This window comes from Miniopterus natalensis, chromosome 6 (genome assembly GCF_054644295.1).
Source record: "Miniopterus natalensis isolate mMinNat1 chromosome 6, mMinNat1.hap1, whole genome shotgun sequence".
NCBI classification, from domain to species: domain Eukaryota; kingdom Metazoa; phylum Chordata; class Mammalia; order Chiroptera; family Miniopteridae; genus Miniopterus; species Miniopterus natalensis.
In genome coordinates, this window is record NC_142086.1 from 6,030,047 (window position 1) to 6,053,772 (window position 23,726).

A 23,726-nucleotide genomic window follows, 5' to 3' on the forward strand; every position below is an offset into this window, starting at 1 on the left:
GAATTGCATCTTGACTTTGACTTATTACCCAATTAAAATGGATTAAGAAGGCTCCCAGGTGGTCTAGTAATTATGGATGTCAGGCAGAAGCAAACAAAAGCCTCAATTTTTTTCTACAAATAATTTTTCAAATACAGTGTCTGGCATGCAATGAAAAATAACCAGGCCTATGAAGAGACAAGATACCTTGATGGAGAACTATAGAAGTAACAATAGAAATTGTTCTTTTTTTTGGGGGGGGGGGGGGTAACAAACTATATTAAACTTTGACAAATAAAGGATAAATGCTGCAATTTCTAAACTAATAACAAAAGTAAAATTAAAAGGGTGTATAACTTCCAGGGTTAATAAAGGTAAAGATTTAGAATAATAAGTCTAAAGAAAAGAAGTCAAGAAAGGAAATAAAAGATATATACCCAAAAGAATGTAAGGCAGCATCTTAAAGATATATTTATACATCCACACTCATAACAGTATTATTCATAATAACTAAAATGTGAAAGCAACCCAAATGTCCATTGACAGATGAATGGATAAGCAAAATGTGGTATATATATATATATATATATATATATATATATATATATATATATGATGGAATATTATTCAGACTTAAAAAGGAAAGACATTTTGACATTCTACAATGTGAATCAACTTTTATGACATTATGCTAACTAAAATAAATCAGTCACAAAAAGATGAATACTCCACAATTCCACTTATGAGTTAATTAAAGTAGTCAAAATCATAGAGACAGAGTAAAAAGGTGGGAGTGAGAGGAAAAGTGTTGGGTACCATCTGAGGTTCATTAAGAGACTGAGAATAACAATCAGGCTGCAGGCAGAGGCAGATCTCTGGGTGCTTTGAGTCTTTGCCTGATCTGCTTCTGGACCCAGGGCTTGGAAAAGCAGACCTTGATGTGCATCTTGGTGCTTTCCAAATGCACCCAGCCCCAGCAGAGGGAGCAACAAGTTTTGGATTGCTGATAGCTCCAAACAAGGTATTTAAGGACAGTTACAAACATCGTCAGACATTGGCCTGCACCAGAGACATTCCAAAAGATTGAGAGTCCTAGCAGAGCTACCTAATACATAGAAACAAATCCAAACATGCAGCCAAAATAGGGAGAGAGAAAAAATCCCAAATGAAAAAACAAAAGAATTTTCCAGAAGAGATCAATGAAATGGAGATAAGCAATCTATCAGATATAGAGATCAGAATAATAATTGTAAGGAAGTTCAACAGCATGAGAAAATATATGGAAACTATGGAGCAAATTAAGAATGACATAACAGAAATAACGAATATATTGGAAGGAATAAACAACAGGTTACAGGAAAGTAAGGATAGGATCAGAGAGTTAGAAAACAGAGTAGAAAAAAATCAATCAGAAAACAAAAAAGAAAAAAGCAATTAAAAACCAGGGCTAAATTCCCTGATAAGGGAGCTGTGGAACAATATGAAACATAACAATATTTGAATCATAGTAGTTACAGAAGGGGAAGAAAGTAAGCAAAGGTTAGAGAGACTGTTTGAAGACATAAGGGCAGGAAACTTCTCTAAGCTGGTGAAGGAAAAAGTCACACAAGTTCAGGAGGCACAGAGAATCCCATGCAAGAACCCAAAGAGGCCCACACAGAGATACATCATAATTAAAATGTCAAAAATTAAAGGCAAAGAGTGAATCTTAAAGTCAGAAAAGAGAAGGAATATCTTATCTACAAAGAGTTCCCATAAAGCTGTCAGCTGATTTCTCATCAGAAACTCTCCAGCCCAGAAGGGAGTGGCATGAAGTATTTAAGGTAATGAAAGCAAGGATCTGAAACCAAGACTGCTCTATCCATCAAGGTTTTCAGTCAAAATAGATGGTGAAATAAAGAGCTTCCCAGAGAAAAGAAGAAAAAAAAAAAAACTAAAGGAGTTTATAGCCACCAAACCTGCATTGCTTGAAATGTTAAATAGACTGCCATAATAATAAATAGAAATAGAGAGAGAAGCATAGGCACAAAGAATTAAAATGGCAATAAATAAGTTCCTATCAATAATAACCTTAAACATAAGTGGATTAACTGCTCCAGTCAAGACACAGGGTAACTGAATAGATAAGAAAACACAACCCAAATATACGTTGTCTACAAGAGACACACCTCAAAACAAAAAACTCACACAGGATGAGAGCGAAGGGATGGAAACTTTTTCTCCATGCAAATGGAAATGAAAAAAAAACAAAACAAAACAAAAAAACATGGAGTAGCAATATTCATATCAAAATTAAGGGGCCATAACAAGTTATATTAAAGGTCACTGCATAATACTAAAGGGGATATAACCCTGGTAAACATATATGCACCCAATATAGGCGCACTTAAATTTATAAAATCTTCTGGAGGACTTTAAGGGAGAAATCAGCAGCAATACAGTGACAGTCGTGGACTTTAAAACCCCAGTGACTTCACTGGATAGATCTTCCAGACCAAAAGTCAACAAAGAAATAGTGACTCTAAATGACACACTAGATCACATGGATTTAATTGGTATTTACAGAACATTTCACCAAAAAGATGCAGAATATACATACTTCTCAAAGATAAACCACGTTAGGATACAAAAAAGTCGCTACAAGTTCAAGAAGACTGAAATGATATCAAGCATTTTCTCAAATCACAATGGCATGACAATAGAAATGAGTAACTGTTAAAAGCACTCAAAAAATTCAAACACATGGAGGTTAAATAGCATATTATTAAACAATGAATGGATTACCAAAGAGATCAAGGGAAAAATAAAAAACTCCTTGGAAACAAATGAAAATGAACATACAACAACCCAAAGCCTATGGGACACAATGAAAGCCGTCCTGAGAGGAAGTTCATAGCACCACAGGCCTACCTCAAAAAACAAGAACAACTTCTAATAAACTCTCTAACCCTAAAACTTAAAGAAAAAGAAAGAAAACAACTAGAAAAGCCTAAAGTAATAAGAAGGGAGGAAATAATAAAAATCAGATCAGAAATAAATGACATAGAGACTAAGAAAACAATACAAAAGATCAATGAAACCAAGAGTTGGTTCTTTGGAAAGATAAACAAGATTGATGAACCTTTAGCCAGACTTGTCAAGAAACAAAGAGAAAGAACCCAAATAAATAAAATGAGAAACAAAAGAGGTGAAGTAATATCTGATACCACAGAAATACAAAAGATTGTAAGAAAGTGCTATGAACAACTATATGCCAACAAGCTGCCAACCTGGACAAAATGACAAATTCCTGGAAACATACAATCTTCAAAAACCGAATCAGTAAGAATCAGAAAACCTGAATAGGCCAATAACAACTGATGAAAACAAAACCATATTCAAAATCTCCCAGCAGACAAAAGCCCTGACCAGATGGCTTCTCCGGGGGAGTTTTACCAAATATTCAAAAAAGAACTAACACCTATCTTCCTCAAACTATTCCCAACCTCTCTTTATGAGGACAGCATTAGCCTAATTCCAAAACCAGATAAGGACACTACAAAGAGAGAGAATCACAAGCCAATATCCCTGATGAACATAGACGCTAAAATCCTCAACAAAATATTAACAAACCTGATCCAGCAATATATTTAAAAAATCATACACCATGACCAAGTGGGATTCATCCCAGGGATGTAAGGCTGGTAGAATATTTCCAAGTCAATAAATGTAATACCTCACATAAACAAATTGAAAGACAAAAATCACATGATCATATCAATAGATGCAGAAAAAGCATTTTACAAAATTCAACACTCATTTTTGATAAAAACTCTCAGCAAAGTGGGAATAGAGGGATCATACCTGAACATAACATAGACCATATATGACAAACCTACAGCCATTATCATACTCAGTGGGCAAAAACTAAAGCCATTTCCCCCTAAGAACAGGAACAAGACAGGGGTGTCCACTCGCACCATAGTACTGGAAGTTTTTGCCACAGCAATCAGATAAGAGGGAAGCATAAAAAGCGTCCAAATTGGGAAGGGGGAAGTGAAACTGTCATTATTTGCAGATGACATGATGTTGTACATAGAAAACCCTGTGTTGTACATGGACTCACCAAAGCACCACTAAATTCAATAAATGAATTTGGCAATGTAGCAGGATAAAAAATTAATACCCAGAAATCAATGGCATTTTAATACACCAATAATGTACTCTCAGAAGGAGAAACTAAAAAAACAATCCCATTTACCACTGCAACAAAAAAATTAAGATACTTAGGAATAAACTTTACCAAGGAGATAAAAGGCCTGTACTTGAAAAACTATAGGACTTTGCAAAAAGAGATAGAGGAAGATACGAACAAGTGGAAGCATATACTGTGTTCATGGATTGGTAGAATTAACACCATTAAAATGTCCATACTGCCTAAAGCAATCTTTAGATTAAACACAATCCCTATTAAAATACCAACGGCATATTTCACAGAGCTAGAACAAACACTCTGAAAATTTATATGGAACCAAAAAAGGCCTTTAAGAGCCACAGCCATCTTGACAAAGAACAAAGTTGGAAGGATCACAATACCAGATATCAAACTATACTACAAAGCAACTATAACCAAAACTACCTGGTACTGGCACAAGGACAAATATATAGATCAATGGAACAGAACAGAGACTTCAGAAATCAACCCACATCTATATATGGTCAATATTTGACAAAGGAGGCAAGAATATACAATAGAATAAAGACAGCCTCTTTAATAAATGATACTGGGAAAATTGTACAGATACATGCAAAAAAAAAAAAAAAAAAGAAAATAGACCACCAACTTACACCATACACAAGGATAAACTCAAATGGATAAAAGACTTAAATTTAAGGCACAAAACCATAAAAATCGTAGAAGAAACCATAGGTAGCAGAATCTCAGACATCTCTCATAGCAATATTTTTGCCGATACATCTCCTAGGGCAAGGGAAACAAAGGAAAAAATAAACAAATGGGACTGCATCAAAATAAAAAGTTTCTGCGCAGCAAAAGAAACCATCATCAAAATGAAAAAGGAGCCCACTGTATGGGAGAATATATTTGCCAACCACACATCTGAAAAGGGGTTAATATCCAAAATATATAAGGAACTCATACAACTTAACAAAAGGAAGACAAACAAATCAATTAAAAAATGAGCAAAGAACCTAAAGAGACACTTCTCCAAAGAGGACATACAGATGCCAAGAGACATGAAAAATTCTCAAAGCAAGTAACCGTCCGAGAGATGCAAATTAAAACCACAATGAGGTATCACCTCACACCTGTGAGAAGGGCTCCATCAATAAAGCAACAAACAACAAGTGCTGGCGAGGGTGTGGGGAAAGGGGACCCTAGCGCACTGCTGGTGGGAATGCAGACTGGGGCACCACTATGGAAAGCAGTATGGAGGCTCCTCAAAAAATTAAATATGGACCTATCATTTGACCAGTGATCTCAGTTCTAGGAATATATTCTAAGAAACCCAAAACAACAATCAGAAAGAGTTTATGCAACCCTATGTTCATAGCAGGGCATTTTACAATAGCTGAGATTTGGAAACAGCTCAAGAGCCCATGAGTAGATAAAAAAAGCTGTGGGACATTCACGCCATGGAATACTATGCACCTGTAACAAAGAAGGACCTCTTACCCTTTGGGACAATGTGGAGGGACTTGGAGAGTATTATGCTAAGAGAAGTAAGCCAGTCAGAGAAAAACAAGTATCACATGATCTCACTCATATGTGGAATCTAATGAACGAAATAAACCAATGAACAAATAGATCCAGAGACATAGAAGAATGGAACAGACTGAGGGGTCTCAGAGGGAAGGTGGGGGTGGGGGACTGAGTGGGGAGAGATTAACCTAAAAACTTATATGAGTATATGCATAACCCATGGACACAGACAATAGGTGTGGGGGAGGCCTGGAGAGCAGGGAACAGGTGTAGGGTTGAGGGGACCAATTCAGGAAAAGGGAGACATCTGTAATACTTTCAATAATAAAGATAACTTTTTAAAAACTTAGGGGGAAAATGAATTTTTAAAAACGTAGATGGAGACATTCAAATATATTAGCAGTTTGAATCCTTTTATCTTAGGAGTAAATGGCTCTTCATCGTTTAATAGTTCCTGAAGCTAGATTTATAACAGTACCCTCATCAATTTTATAATTATGAGTCATTGCTTAATGAGGTGTGAAAAAACACTCTCTATTTAAGAGTCACAAAGAGTATTGTAGGCTTGGAAGATACTGTCATCCATAATAAAATTAAGGGTATTGGCCCCCAGATAATAAATTTCAATTACAAAAATTGTATTTGGGTGAAATAGTTTCTTCCTTGTTCTAATGATTAGATAAAGTTTATTTCCAAAAAGGAATCCTTTTGCACATTAATCAAATCATACACAGAAAATTTAGTTTATTTTCTTGTTTTTCAGAACCCACATTTTCTTAACTCATTTACATTTCTAATAAATTCAACTTGTCCATTTGTTTCTAATCTTTTGAAACAATATGATAAACTTTAATGTAATTTATTTCAGTATCATGATTTGGTTCAAATGCACATTAAATCAGTTATAAAAATAAGCACTATGTGTCTAATTTAGTAGCTCACAGAAATAAAGACAATCTTAATTAAAAGTAATCTTGCAGTGGATCTAATGAATTCTGGTGGTATAGGTCATGGAAATTTACTATATTTAGCTAGTCCTCTCGTCATTTGTTCGCCTTTTTTAAATAAAAGTTATGTTTTTGTGTGAGGCTGCTCTGTTTAGAGAGCTGCATGTGTTTTTAACTTTGTCAGATAAGAGCAGTAGAAGAGGATGGGTAAAAGCAATAAAAAAAGAGGAGAACTGATGAATGTGGGTAGAGGTGATGCAGATTTTACAGACCAAATAGTCCGTTTGCAGATAGTATGCTTTCAGGTGATTTGCAAAGCTAACTAAAGATTTCCCTGTTTTCATTTTCTCAGTGCTCTGCAGTAAATACCCTATTAAAATGGATGCAGCATTTTTTAAATTTAATTTTCCTTCCATTAGAAATAAAAGCATGTACATTAGCTGTCCTTTACTTAAATTTCCTCACATGATGTTAAAAAAACAACAACCCAAAACACAACAAAAACAAGTAGACCTGTTGCTAATTAGCAGTGTGAGCTTCATTTAGCCAGGCATTTAATTTATCTTGGACTCACTCCATCTGTAAAATAGAGATAATCAAATAATTATGAGAATTTAATGAGAAAATGTATATACAAATACTTGGAAGCTCTAGAATATACAAATGTGAATTCATGTTATTATCCTTGGCTTTTCATACAGCCAAAGGTTTAATTCTGATTGACTTCTAAAAAATAAAAATAAAAAATCCATAAGTGAACATCTACACACACAGCTGAGCAAAGTACTGTAATAAGGATATACCTACAGTATAAAACAAGGCTCCTGATAGCAAGTAGCTTATATTCTTCAGTCTCTGTAACAACATATCAAAGTTAAATACCTTTGGATCCAGGAAGGGAGCACAAAGATATGAATGCCCAGATGTGCAATGATAGGATACAGTGAGAGCTGCAGGAAAGGAAAGCAAGGGTGTGCTCTTCTTAAAGGCATTCAAGTTCAATTTTAAAATTATTGTGCAAGCAAACACACAGTTCTGGCTCTGTCAAATTGTGTCCCTTCGTGTGGTTAAAGAGATAAATTTAAAACATATAAAATGATCAGAAAACAATGAAAGGCTCAATTCAGCAGCTGACTAAAATTCAATGAAAGTTTCAAGAAGGGAGACCCGTTAGTAAGCTGGAGCTTTCAGATAGAAAAGCAGGGACTAGTCTGTTACCCTAAAGGTTGAATAATATCCAGATAGTTGAATGGGAGCAACTTCTGAGAACTCACGCACAGAGCAGAGGACCATCATTCCCTATAAAACTCAAAGATCATTGAGGAGAAGCCAGAGGTAAGGTTGGAAGATGGAAAACAAATGTAACAAAGATCGAAAGGGAGCATGAACCAAAGCACCAGGGTTCAGGGTACCACTTCATGGGGGAAAGGGTGTATGCAGATCTACTTTCCTTACCTTTTAGTAAGAAATTGTTACAATGAAAAATGTAACCAATTAAGAACTACTGAGAACTGAAAACAAAAAGAGGGACAAATATTTCAACAAAGAAATTTATTTCAAATGAGTAATTTATGACTAATTTATCATTGATCAATTTTCTGATTTTTATAAAATTGTGAAAGACAAATGACAAGAGAATTAAGGGGGGATTGCTGGGCATCTTGTGGCGTCTACCACATCCTTGGGGTTGGCCCAGTTCATAGTGATCTGCACCTTTTCATCTTTGTAGAAAACCAATAATAACTTATATACTTCTTGATCATAGAAATAAAATAAACGCTGTCTAGAGAAGATGAGTTGATTCACCTTCCAAGAAGTCACTTTTGCATCTGTTTAAAACATGAATGCCAACGTTCCTGATTGCCTAAGTATCTGCTCTTTGCATTGTCCTTTGAATGATTTTTTATTTTATTATTTTTTTTAAACATCAATGATGAGAGAGTCACCGATCTGCTGTAGCCCGCAACCAGGGCATGTGCCCTGACCGGGAATCAAACCCCGATGCTCAACCGCTGAGCCACACCTGGCCAGGCTGAATGATTTTTTAATACTTTACTAATTCCCTCATGTATTAAATTCCTAGGACTGCTGTAACAAAGCATCAGAAGCTTGGTGGCTTAAGCCAACACAAATGTATTCTCTCAGTTTTGGAGGCTAGAGGTTTGAAATCAAGGTGTCAGCAGGGCCGCCCTCTCTCTCCCTGAGGCCCTAGGGAAGGGTCCTGCCTTGCCTCTTCCCGCTTCTGGCGGTTGTTGACTACATGTGGCTGTCCTTAGTTTGCATCTGCGCCACTTCAACCTTGGCCTACATAGTCACATGGCCTTCTCCACTGTGTCTCTGGTCCTTATGTCCTTACATGTTCTTCCTATAAGGAGACCACTTGATTGAACGCCAAGTCTAATCCAATATGACCTCATCTCAATTTGATTATATCTGCTAAGACCTTATCTCCAAATAAGTTCACATTGACAGATACAGGGGGTTAGGACTTCAACATGCTTTTTTGGAGGGTACAATTCAGCCTGCGACACCTCGTTAATAAATGAATTTTTAAAAAACCAGTAACATGTGTTCATTTATCTTTTGTGAAATTCATGGTTTTGCCTTTTAGAGGTCTATATTTCAATAAAACTAACATTTTTTAAAAGAAACATACCTTACCCCATTATATATATTTAACAGCTAAAATCTAAAATGTGGGACTCTAGGGACAGGTTTATTGCCCTTCATTGTTGTATCACCAGCATATAATATTTGCTACTATAGTATGCATTTGACAAAGGTTTCAGGATTTAAATCAAAATATGGGTGTTTTAGTTTATCTGTACGTGTTTACTTTGCAAACACTCCATCCTACTCCACACGGTGTCTGCTAAGCGTTTTCCTCTCTTGGTAACATTTCCACAAGGAGAATGGGTTGCTCAGGCTCAGGGGGCTGCTCCTGTGCTTCAGCTGAAAGTGGCAGGGCCTGGATCACCTCGGGACGGAGGAGAAGAGCAAACTTGAGTAAAACGTCACAGAAGAAAATTCCAAATCTGGAGATAAACACTAGGAAAGGCAAAGGAAGAATCCGCATGGCATCAATGGCTAGGAAAATTAAAACAAAAACAAGCTGATGTCACTTTAATGTTCTGGGAAACTAATCTTCCAGGAATGAAGGACGTGCACTTTGTGAGGGGGGCTGATAAAAGAACTAACATCCCCAGTCCAGCTGCTCCTGGGTAGCCCCTTGCCAGCGTGTTACCTGATTCTCAGAGAAGGGGGCAGCCGGATCATGCAGTCCGCCTGGTGAGGCACATCTGGTCTCTCGCACAAGGGTCTTCTTACCAAACGGGCCTTCTCACCAGGAACGTATCTATGAGTTCTGAGCTGTTAACAGAATTCCTTTGCGTAAACCTCTGCCGTGAAGTAATAACGAGAACACCAGGAGCAGCCGGTTCATGGCAGGCTGGCAGGCTGGGTTAGGAACGCACCACCGTTCTCACCAGGTGCCCGCACCAGGAGCCGCACCCTTCACCGCCCTCCACCAGGTCGGCGGGCACCACCCGGCGGCTCTCGCTGTCCTGGGTCAGCGGAGAAAGCGCCGTGGTTCCTAATATCAGAAGCTGCCGATCTTTATCTTTTCAGATCCATTCTCTACCCTCCCCCTGCGCTGCTGTGTGTCCCAAGCCGCAGACCCTTAGAGAATGTGTTACCCAGGGTTCTTGTTTTCTGGTTTCCAAAAGATTTCACCAAAGGAAGTCAAGGGCAGGAGCTGCAGGACTGGGAGGAGGGAGGCTGGGGCACTGGGGCAGCTCTTCCCTGTTTCCTGTCCCTGTCAGCGCACTCCTACTCCCCCCCCCCACACACACGCACGCACACGCACACACACACCCGCGCACACACACACACACACGCACACACACATGCACACACGCACACACACGCGCGCGCGCACACACACGCGCGCACACACACACACCCGCGCGCACACACACACCCGCGCGCACACACACACGCGCACGCACACACACACATGCACACACACGCGCGCACACACACGCACGCACACACACACGCACGCGCACACACACACACATGCACACACACACATGCACACACACGCACACGCACACACACACATGCACACACACATGCACACACACACATGCACACACACACGCACACGCACACACACGCACACACACGCACACACACATGCACACACACATGCACACACACGCACACACACACGCACACACGCACACACACACACGCACACACACACATGCACACACACACGCACACACGCGCCCAGGCCGCTTCCCTGGCCTTGCCTGCGCTCCCTCCGGGTGGTGGCCCCTGAGCGGCCCTCCATCGTGGCTGCCTCGCATGGCTTGTCCCCTGTACCGCCAGGCCTGAGGCGGCAACAGCGCCCGCCGGTCAGGTTCCCGCTGCCTCCGTCCCCGGCCGGCTCCTCGCTGCCCGCCCCTTCCTGAGCAGCCCTCTCACAAACGCCTCCGCTGGACCGTCCGAGTGGAATTGTTTCACCCTGGAACACAAGCCAGCACAGTGATTATTCAATAAAATTCAACACCTGTCAGCCCTGAATGTGTGTGCTACTTAGAGGCCTGTGCACATAATCGTAAGCCACTTAGAACTAGCTATTTATGGACTATACGGCTAAAAGCCTAATCAATGCCTTCAGGTGGGCTTGATCACAGAATCCTGAGGCGTCCTTCTCATCCCACTTACGTGTATTCTTTCCATGTTCACATGCTTTTTGCTTTCTAGAACCTTCTTTCTTTCTATGAGATCTTGAACCATAAATCTGACATCATTAGAGGAGCCTCAGGTAGCAGGAGGTCTAAGCAGAGCGGATGCGGCACTGTGGGGTCATGCAGGATCCGAGCATCTCTCAGCCATGTGTCACACACGGTCCCCGCACAGGACCCGAGCATCTCTCAGCCATGTGTCACACACAGTCCCTGTGCAGGACCCGAGCATCTCTCAGCCATGTGTCACACACAGTCCTCGCGCAGGACCCGAGCATCTCTCAGCCATGTGTCACACACGGTCCCCGTGCAGGACCCGAGCATCTCTCAGCCATGTGTCACACACAGTCCCCGTGCAGGACCCGAGCATCTCTCAGCCATGTGTCACACACGGTCCCCGTGCAGGACCCGAGCATCTCTCAGCCATGTGTCACACACGGTCCCCGTGCAGGACCCGAGCATCTCTCAGCCATGTGTCACACACGGTCCCCGTGCAGGACCCATGCATCTCTCAGCCATGTGTCACACACGGTCCCCGTGCAGGACCCGTGCATCTCTCAGCCATGTGTCACACACGGTCCCCGTGCAGGACCCGTGCATCTCTCAGCCATGCCATCACACAGGGTCCCCGTGCTGGCCAGAGGACCACCCAAACTTCCAATTCCCACGTAGTTTCTGTTTAGCAAACTGTCTACGTAGCTACAATATGCATCTCTGGAAATAACATTAGGTAAAAGCATCTATAAACTATGTAGACATGGAAAACCATTTTTCACAACTGAACCTTCTAATATATGAGTCCCTGAAGCCTCTTGTCAGTTAATTAGAAAATCAGCAGACTTCTCTTACATTTATTTGCTTTTTAAAAAAAAGCAATAAGATTTATTTCTCAGTATTCAAAGTAGATTTAATGCTAAAGTTAGAGAAAAACATGCCCCATGGGGAATTTAACAAGAAGAAATTATTTAAATAACATGAGGGACCCAAACCCTTTCCCACCCACGTCTTTACACCCCCTCAGAGAAGGGCAGCCGTGTTACCTGGCAACTGGAATGGGACTCAGAGCTTCACCCAGCTCTTTCCTGAGCTGTAACCTTGTATAAGAACAGTTTTTCAGGGCTAGTATTTTCTCTGAGACATTGGATTAGAAGTTCATTAAGATCCCTTTCAGCTTTTGGATTCTCTGGTCTGCCTATAAATTGGCATTTTCCTTTTTACCATCCCGGAGGATAGCTAGGGGGAAAAGCAGGGAGAGGCTGACGGACAGGATGCCTCTCTAATTCTTAGAAACTACACGCACTCCCTTGGCAGTTAGCCCCCTGGACTGGAATAGCTGTGGGTGGCCACAGGCCCTGCAAGGTGGGTGCAGAGAACATCAGCATCTATAGCTTCAGTTCCGTTGTGAAGACCTTGCTCCGACCGGTTCTGTTCTCTCTGCCTTTCACTAATCACAAGGGAAGTCTCTCACCGTCCGCTGCCGAATGGGTCCCGGAGAGAACGCCCACAGGTGCCTTTGGACTGGCACCTGGATCTCCGTGATCTCTAAGGACGGTTATGTCTACCTTTTACCTCATAAAATGTATAATTACTTTACCAGCCTCTAAACTTCAGTCCCTCCAACATCTGGTAAATTATCTCTGAAAACAGCACTTTTGTTGGGTTTTCAGTCATTACTTGAGCTCACTTAGTCGCCTGTTAGCCTTCGTTTTCAGTCTCCAGCTTCCAGCTCTCCCTGCTGCCCAGCTTTCCCAGTTGCTTTGGCGGCCATCAGTGGTTGGAGTGTCAGGGGCGTCCTTTCCACTCTTGCAGAGAGAGCCCTTGCTATTAGGGACTTCAGGGAATGCTGGCTCACAGCCTCGCACGCCTGCTGGGGCAAGAGGCCAGGGACTGTTTAGATTTGGGAGAGGAAAGGACAATGACCCACAGCCCTGTCTCCACTGGTATCCCTGTGAGATGCTCAGGGCACAGTCACCATCACTTTTCCCAAGGGCATTCTGTCTCAGGTCAAGCCTACCCCCCAATACAGTAGGGATATTAGGGAGAATCTGATGGGTCTTCATGGAGCAGTAGAGCAGAGGGAACCTCGAGAATGTTAACATTGACTTAATTTTCCTAGTGTACCACAGACAGGATGGCTGTGGACCTTGAAGACCTCCCTCACTCCCCCCTCCTTCTCTCCCTTCCTCCCTCCCCCCTCCTTCCCTCCCCCCTCCCTCCCAGGACTCTATTTCTCTTCTTCCCTCTATTCTGTGTCCTCCCTCCTTTCCTTTCCCCTTCTCCCTAGTGACCTCCTATCTTGGGAAACTTCCCAGGGTTTGACTTCTCTTTTGTCTTACAGACTCAAACTCCCCACTTTTTCTTAAATGCTAACGAAGCTAACGTGAAAGAAAGATTTGCTCCTGTTAACTGTGAAGCCCAGGTGAAATGATCGCTTTCCCAGCCGTCAGGAATGAGTGGAGTGGGATCCGGTTGGATCCTTTCTCACTCCCGAATCTCACGCTCCTTTATAAGCAGGTCGAGGCTTTCAGTTGACCCTGACACGGTGTCTTTTATTACTGTTCTCCTATGACACAGGAAAAATAGTGGAGACCAGTATTCCAGATCTTCAAAAGCAGAGATAGAGAAAAAAGCATGTCCTTGATGATAATGGATTTTTTATTAAACTCATAAAAATATATATCTTTGTAATCCAAAAGGATGCATTCTTTAAAATCTCATGAAACCTTATGGGAATCCGTTCACCTTATGGAGATGAGTTGTACAGAGAAAAAAGCAGACCCCACCTTATTCAACAAGAAGCACAGAGCCTCCGGGGGAAGTAGGATTTGGGTGATGACGGCTACATGTAAAGAGTGACTTTTGTGACCACAAAAATATAAATACTTTACAAAGTAAAATATGCAACATGTAGTTCAGAATGCAAATTATTAATAATGAAGCATTAAAATTCTTTTTTATTCACTACCCCTGGATTTACCAGATGAGAGTGAGACTGAAACAAATGGTGTCCACGCAGCTGTAGGTACCAGAGTCAATACGTAGAGACAAGGCTGAACCTTTGAGGTGCTTTTACGCAGACGCCAGCGAGCAGAGAGAATGGCAGGTACAGTCCCTGAGAAACCCCCTCACATCTTGTCTCAAGCCCCCCGTGATACGGGTTAGAGGGTGGGAGAGAATCGGAACTGGCGTGCATCCCCAGGGCCTGTTTTCCATCACTGTCCTCAGTAAAGGCGAGCCCCCATTGCTTCTCTCACCCAGGCCTGTCCCGTCCTCCATCTGCTCTCAGAATGTACCTTCTCTCTGAGTGATGGAGCCACCCGGACTTCAAGGTCGATTTATCTTCACGACTGTGTTTCTCCTGACAACGCCTCCTCCACAGTGTCCCGGGTCTGCAAGAAAAGCCACTTATCTGCAGTCAGTATAGGAAACAGCTATTAACCAACTATGACTCGGTCCTCCCAGCATGGCCTTGCCCTATCAGTAGCTTTAGTTTTCTCTCACCAAAATCTTCAGCAAGATGTTTTATTTTTTTCTCTTAGCTGGAGAAAATATATATGTGTAGAAGTTTGTTTGTTTTCCAGGACCTGAGCTTTCATCCAACTGTTACTGGCTATTTGATATACAGTTCAGAGTTATTGAAACCTCTAACTTCCCCATAGTCCTGGAAATGAATAAAAATTTGTTTGAGACAAAAATTTGGGGGAGTCTTTATTTAACATACTCAGCTATGATAAAAAGGTATTTTCAGCAGCTCTCCCCAGCACATGGGGTCATATAATTTTAGCTCAGGCAAAAGCAACTTCTGACCAAAGGGCTTATTCAGTCTGTCTTTCCACAAAACATCTTGAGTTCAATTTTTCTCATAATCTCAGGAGTGCAGATTGAACACTCTGGTGGACCTTTATAACTACCATACTTTATTGCAAGATCCTCTATTCTAACTCTGTTGTCTGTTTTATTTTCCTTCCTATTTCCAGCTTCTCTCTTTTTCTAATTATCCCCCAATAGAAATGAGTCATGATTTGGAGGAATCGAAATGCTCTCAGCCGTGGAAAAGCAAATAGAAGTAAATCCTCTGAGAAATGTTTCTGCTGAGTGGTTATGTAACTGTCACTGTGTTTCCAAGCACTTCTATGTAAAGACAGGGAGGTAAGGATTCAGCAAAAGGTTGAGAGAAAAGTTTAAACATTAGTTTTAAAAAGGACCCAGGGGAGAAAGAGGTGATGGGAAGAAATGGAAACTGTTCAGGGCATGTGCCCAGTCACTGGGACTAGCTCTGGGCCTCGATGGAAAATGGCACAGGGCCAGAAGAGAACTGGCTCTTTCTAAGAGGCTGGGCAGAAATGTCTCTGTTTCGAACTGAGGCGACGCAGGGCCATGCAGAGCTGCTGAGATGGCGATTCCTCCTCACCTGCACAGAACCCAGAGCATCTCCAACCCTGCAACGATGGGCGGCTTGAGGTGCATCCTTGGACAGTACCTCTGTGTGCACATTGATGTTTTTACAATGTTCTCAGTGTGCTCTTTGCCACCATCCACACTGGTGCTTTTAGCAGCTTCACAGAGGAGTCAGGGCAGGAAGGAAAGGAGTTCACGGATGCTCTTGGTGTTGCAGATGATGGCGGGTGTGTGAATTCCCAAAACGCATACCTGTGGGCCCCCAGAAATACCTGAGGGAGCTATGTGCACTTTGAAGTAAGACAAGAAGTCTGGGTTATTAAGATTAATGTGATTTCTTTCACATGCACATTTGGTTAGGACTGGTGACAATTGGGTAATAATTTCCTACAAAGAGCGCTCCACACTGGGAAGGGGTTATTCTACCTAAGGTGTTTCTAGGTAAAAATCAGTTGGAGCCTTTAAAAACTTCTTGCAGATGTATTTATCACTAGTACCAATTTAGTAGTTTATTGCAAAAAAATTGACAAAAACTCAGGATTTTAGTTTTTTAAAAAGGTAATCAGAAAAACTTTTTAGATTTTGAATAGCCACTAAAAAAGCAGAAAGTAAAGGTAGAGACTTACTGTAGAGAAAATTCTCTAGTCAAATAGGTCTGCTGAAGGGAAAAGAATTTCAGAAGGAAAGTATAGCTCAAAAAAAAAAAAGCTACTATCAGGGGAGCATTGCTTCAGATTGCTTATTTTGCAAACTAAGAAAAAAGCTCTATTGATAAGTTCATGATCAAAGACGTTCCTGTTAAGGCATTTCTCAACAGAGTTAAATAAAAATCTAATAATAATGAACCCAATATTATTATTTGACAGTGTTTAAATGCCAGGAGAAAATACAAGGGGATTTGTTACATGCTGTTAGAAAGGGCATTACTTTGTTTGTAAATCTTTGCTGTTGTTAACAGGGTATAATGTTAAATAGCCCATTTTCTGTAACCAGGTTTTATGCATTTAAATCTGACCTTTATCAGTTTCTAGTTGGGTGTCCTTGGTTTCTTTGGCTGTAAACTAGAGATATAATAGCATCAACCTCACAAGTTTGTCATGCTGTTTACATTTTCTAATATATATAGAATACATGGAATGTAACCTGCATATAATAACTAAGTTAAAAAATATTTAAAAAAAAATATTAACAATTGATTTTTAAAAAGTAAATATATACACTTTAGATTTTAAAAATGGTTTCTCTATTGCCAGACCTTAAACATCATCTTTACTACAGTCTTTTCATATTAATTAATAAGCAAAGAAGATACATAAACCCAGTTTAACCAGACTTGCATAATGTGGATACAATGAAAAGCTTGGGACATTCTTAAATATTTCTGGCCCAGTGAAGAAGGATGATAGCCAAGATATTTCCAGTAACTCGTAAGCATGTGTTTTTGAGTACTGTCATGTCTTGAAGCATTTGCCCATCTGTCATGACTTGGGAGCAGTAGCTATGGCAGGCATGAACCTGAAACCTTCACATGGCCATGGTTATGAACCAGGAAATACGGACTTGAGCATAATCAGAAAAGCAGATGTTGGATCTAAGTCAGGAGTCAGTACAAGACCTCACAGAAAGATGGAGTGACTCATGGTTCTGTGCCTCCTAGAGCAATGTCTAATACAACTAGCATGTCAATAAATCAAATGTCTGCTCTGGGGAAGTCAGAAAGATGGCTGTGGACCCTCTAATGGACATTTCAATAAGTATGACTGAGGTAAGACCCAGAGATTCAGGAAGAATGGAACAAAGATTCTCTTAGGGGAGGAAAAGAGAAAAAAAGAGTATGCCAAGTTTCCTTCTTTACATTTGTATGTCTTTTTACTCTCTACTCTGCCCTGAAATATAAGTGAGGCCAAGCAAATGAGGGTGAACTCCTGCTCTATAAATCTATATAGTTAGCTGGCTAGTTTAGATAGATGATAGATGATAGACAGATGATAGATGATAGATGATGATAGATGATAGATAGATAGATAGATGATAGAATAGATAGATAGATAGATAGATAGATAGATAGATAGATAGATAGATGATAGATAGATAGATAGATAGATAGATAGATAGATAGATAGATAGATAGATAGATGATAGATGATGATAGATGATAGATAGATAGATAGATAGATAGATAGATAGATAGATGATAGATAGATAGATAGATAGATAGATAGATAGATAGATAGATAGATAGATAGATAGATAGATGATAGATAGACAGAGGATAGATAGATGATAGATGATAGATAGATAGATAGATAGATAGATAGATAGATAGATAGATAGATAGATAGATAGATAGATAGATGATAGATAGATAGATGATAGATGATAGATAGATAGATAGATAGATAGATAGATAGATAGATGATAGATAGATAGATAGATAGATAGATAGATAGATAGATAGATAGGTGATAGATAGGTGATAGATAGATAGATGATAGATGATAGATAGATAGATAGATAGATAGGTGATAGATAGGTGATAGATAGATAGATGATAGATGATAGATAGATAGATAGATTGATAGATAGATAGATAGATAGATGATAGATAGATGATAGATGATAGCTAGATAGATGATAGATGATAGATAGATAGATAGATAGATAGATAGATAGATAGATAGATAGATAGATGATAGATAGATAGATAGATAGATAGATAGATAGATAGATAGATAGATGATGATGATAGATAGATAGATAGATAGATAGATAGATAGATAGATAGATAGATGATAGATAGATGATAGATGATAGACAGATAGATGATGATAGATAGATAGATAGATAGATAGATAGATAGATGATAGATAGATGATAGATGATAGACAGATAGATGATGATAGATGATAGATAGATAGATAGATAGATAGATAGATAGATAGATAGATAGATGATAGATGATAATAGATGTAGATGATAGCCCAACTGGGCATGGCTCAGCAGTTGAGCATCGACCTAGGATACAAGCGATCGGGGTTCGATTCCGGGTCAGGGCACACGCCCATGTTGTGGGCTCGATCCCCAGCAGGGGGCGTGCAGGAGGCAGCCGATCAATGACTCTCTTATCATTGATGTTTCCCTCTCTCTCCCTCTCTTTTCCTCTCTCTGAAATCAATAAAGATATATTAAAAAAATAGATATAGGTGATAGATGATAGATAGATGATAGATATAGATAGATGACAGATAATGATATGTGTCACTTAGTATTTATGAAAGTTATCAAATAAACTATTAAATTTAGTAAAGAATAGCTCCACCTTACTGATTTTCCATATAATTGCCTCATAATTATAGGGGATTTAGGAGGAATCTCACCTCTGATCTTCCTTTAGTCTTTAAGAAAATACTAAAGTATAGTGTATGTTCACGACACGCCAATCACTATGCTGAGACGTGTGTGTACTGTCAAGAGATATATGAGCATTTTACAAATCCAGAGTTAGCTTCTCTTATTATCTCCATTGTACAGATGGAAAAAACTCAGTCTTAGAAAATAAAAGTGAGTCCCCAGAATCACACAGGTCACACATGCAGGTTTGTGAATTCAAACCCATGTCAACCTGAGTCCATCCTCAGAGCTTAGGTTTACCATGAATCTACCCTGAAGTCAAGTCTGAATTTTTGCAGTGGATGCCACCTGGGCATCTTTCATAAATCCCAATGCCCAGGCCACCACCCTTTATACCAATTTAGTAAGACCCAGGCATTCATTTTTTTAAGTTCCCCAGGTGAGTTCAATATGCAGCAAGGTTGAAAACAACAATCATGTATTCAATATAAACAAAATTTGTTAGCTTTGGACTTCGTTCTTTATATAAAATTGTCACAGGCCTCCTATGATCTCCTATTTTCATAAATGAAAATATTTTTACTGAAAATTTACATCCAAATTTATGTCGAACCATTCTCAAGGCTCTGGAATGCTTCTAAAAGATTTATTCCAAATGCATGTTTTCTACATGCATTTTTCTTAGTTCATTCATTTTTATTTTATGGATTAGAGTATTTCAATACCAATTTACAATTCTCTATACCACGATGGTTAAGAATTGGGGATTTGGAGGTGGCAGATCTAGGTTTGAATCCTGCCTCCATCACTAATCTTGGGCAAATTTACCTCTTTGTGTCTTAGTTTTAACATGTAGAAAATGAAATCAATAATAGTACCTGACTCATAGACCTGTGTCAGAATTAAGTTGTATGGAAGGCAGTCCCAGAATAATGCCTGTCACATAGTAAAAAACTGAGTGAATTTTAGTTATTGTTATTTTGTATAAAACAATGTGTTTTCACCTGTTATGTCCATATTCATTGATGAGATAAAGATCTATTACATCTCATTCACTAACTCCCCAAACTTGAAAGGCCATTTTCCTCGTGAGAACTAGGCAAGTGCCAACCCTCTGTCACTGCTTGAAGACGCTGCAAGCTGCTTTTACCTTTCCCATTGAACATGAGCCTCAGATGTTTGGTCTGAATCAACCTTTTTGACCCACGATTACCACTGTCCACCCACTTTGTTGTCTTTGTTCAGCACTAGAGCCATTCTGCTCCACTCCCAAGTAGCTACCGTAGTAATTAAGACAAGTTCTAGGTCTGGTGTAGCACAGGGACTTTAAGTCTGTTCCTACCCATGTCACTCTGTCAGCTGCCTCCCACTGGCATCAGAAAATAGGGAATGATATTAGTAAGAGTCCCTCCAGCTTGCACATAAGGGGGACCATGCTGGGGACACAGTGGTGAGGCTTCTGGCCTTCTGCAGTGCACACTCATAGACCCTCAGCCATCAGAAACATTTATATCATCATCGTACAAGGTCTTTCGATTTAGTGCTGAAACCCAAACATAGAGTTGGCTGCTAGACCCTCCTTTTTTCTTCTGCTTTGTTTCTCCCTAGAGGCCTCATCCTAAAGGCTGTAAAAGATTTGTAGTAAATGACCGACTGTTTTCTGTACGTCTTTTTCGTCTCTGTGCTGCAATACACTTTCTTACATGATTTATTTTCTTCTCTGTCCACATCTGCTTTCCATTTCACCCCTGAGAGGTCCATCTTTAAAAATGTCTAACATTTTTTAAAAGATAATGCAAATTGATTCTCAGATACAAAGTTATTAGTTGGCTCCTTATTTAAACTTAAGAACCATAATCAAAATTCCCACAGAGAAGAAAATAGGGATCTTCACAGAGGCCTGGTCAAGCTCTAGAGGCCATGTGCACATTCTTGAACAGAAGTGTGCACATGAGCCAAGAAAATCAGAGTTTATCCAGAAAAAACAAGGGGACATGATAGCAGTAGAGGCTGTTTAACAGCCAAATGTGCTGCATTCTCTGAAAGTTCAGATGGACCTAGCAGCTGACAAACAGCTGATGAGGTACCTTCTGTCCAGAAGGGCAAGGCAGCCCCAGCCGATTTGGCTCAGTGGTTAGAGCATCAGCCCTCGGCCCGAAGGGTCCTGGGTTCAATTCCAGCCAAGGGCACTTACTTCAGTTGCAGGCTCGATCCCTTGCCCTGGTCGGGGTGCATGCAAGAGGCAACCAATCAATGTGTCTCTCCCACTTCGATGTCTCTCTCTCTCTCTCTCTCTCTCTGAAAAAGCAATGGAAAAAATATCCTCTGGTGAGGATTAAAAAAAAAAATTAAAAATTAAATTAGAAAAAGAAGGGCAAGGCCAAGGCCAAGATGTCCTCCTCAGAGCCGTGGCAGAAGCAGGCTGATATCCCGTCAGCCTGGGCTCCACCAGAGTTTATCAATGCAAAATGGGGAAAAAGCTCCCTATCACTGGGAAATCAACCACTTGGCATTGTGGAAATTTGTCACACCCATAAAAACGGTACCAGAGAGTAAACTGTGCTCCTTTGGAAAACATCAAACTTTAACACTGCCTCAGTGTGTCAGCGTGTCCTGGTCACCTTACACATCTCATGTAATTTCCATCACCCACATCACACACAGTGAGCAGCTTGAATAGCTTAAACGTTTTGACAAGACACACTAATTACGTATGAGATGTCATCTCCATCAATATATGTGCAGTGGTAGTCCGTGCAATTTCATAAAACCTATTCTAGTGCACATTTATATGATAATATAAGAGAGAAGTATTACATTTGCATTATTTTAGTATACTCACAGGCAAAATTTCTAATGGGTGCTATCAGACACTGACCTCCTTATACTGAACCATAGCCTATGTATGTTTGTATTGCATGTGATAGGACCCAATACTTTCACATTTCAGGACAATAAAGAATGTAATGGAGATTTACACCAGCACAGAGCTGAGTTATTACTACTAAGCCTCTTACTGTACAATGCAAGGCTCTTAGGGCCATATCAGAGCTGGACAAAACAAACATGATCGCAGTAATGTTCAAACACTTCAAATATGTGGTCTGTTTAAAGGAACCACTCAGAACCTGTTTCCTAAATTCTAAATGGAATAATATCAACCCTTTTTCCATCAGACAAGTGTGGTGAGCTAAAAATAATATGACATAATTAAGCATATTTTTTTAAATGTATAGAGATATATAATAGTAACATTATTATTACTGGTTCTAGTAATACAAATAGCTGTCCAATATTTCCATAGACTTTTGTCTAGCTTTCTTAAGGATTTTTAAGCCACAATTATCTAAATATTATTACTTCTAAAAATGTTTTATGGAACTATTTTTATGTAAAGTTTACTTACCCTCTAAATATCAATTTGCCAGTTGCTTTTTACATGGTGTGCTCAGAAATCAGATACAGATGTTTTCCAGTCCTTCAGTCCTTGGCATGAACTAAGAGTACTAACAATTTTCTACTAAGAGAACATAATTTCCACATAGAAAGTTGATCTTAGCATCCAAGGCTTTATAACCGCCAGTATTTCTGAAGGTATTATCACACCCAGCCTACTGATGCAGGGGCTTAAAGATAGAGAGTGGAGACTAGAACACAATTCCTCCAGTTTCTAATTCAGCTGTTTTCCACATTCCTTCGGGGCCTCTGAGATGCTTTACTCCTTTCTCCTTTGGTTTGTAGCATTTGTAATTACATTATTTAATATTATCAATTAGCCCAACCAAAACCCTTCATCACAAGATAAATGGATAGTCTTTAACTATTAACAGAGGCTAATAAAACAATGCCAATTTTTCAACAGTGGTTTAAAATATTGAGAAGCCTCTCTCCAGCAATACGTGCTCCACACTCTCTCGCTTCTTGGCACTGTGTTTCTCTGTGCCAGGAAGAGAGGATAACAAATGAACCAGGAGTGGCAAACCATAGCAGGCGCTGTGCCCGGCATTTACCCAGCTGCGTGAGCAGCATGCGACGAGTTCTCCTCTGTGTCATTGGCTTTGCCATGTGCAAATCCATGTTCCTGTCCTGCGTCCTTTCATGAGTACTTTCAGGAGGAACCCCTCAAAACAATTCTAAAAGTACTCCAAATCCAAAGTTACCTGCATTCTCCTTCATCTGGATAAATCTGACAACTTGCCAAACAAAAATAGATTATCTTCATAAAATTCACTGATTGCTCAAACTATAGGGAAACAATAGAGATGTCAGGCTTTAGCTGGTTAATTTTGATTCATTTATTTGCAGCAGCTGCCCCAGCAGGCTTTGCTTTCCAATCGCACTCCTTGGCCTTCTGCTGCAGTTGGTCTGCGCACAGCTCGCTGTTGGTGTTTCTTCTTTTCCCTTCAGCCTTCATCCCAAATACTGTTCCTCTTCCCTCTAGGCGCCCGCACCGACATTTAACCTGTGCCCTCCCAGGCCATCTTTCAGACGTTAATGTACCTTTTTGTGTATCTGTGATACTTACCAAGTTTGGGGTTTATGCTTTACAAAAAAATAATTGCTCTGTGTTTTCTCTACATAATATTTTGGAGATTT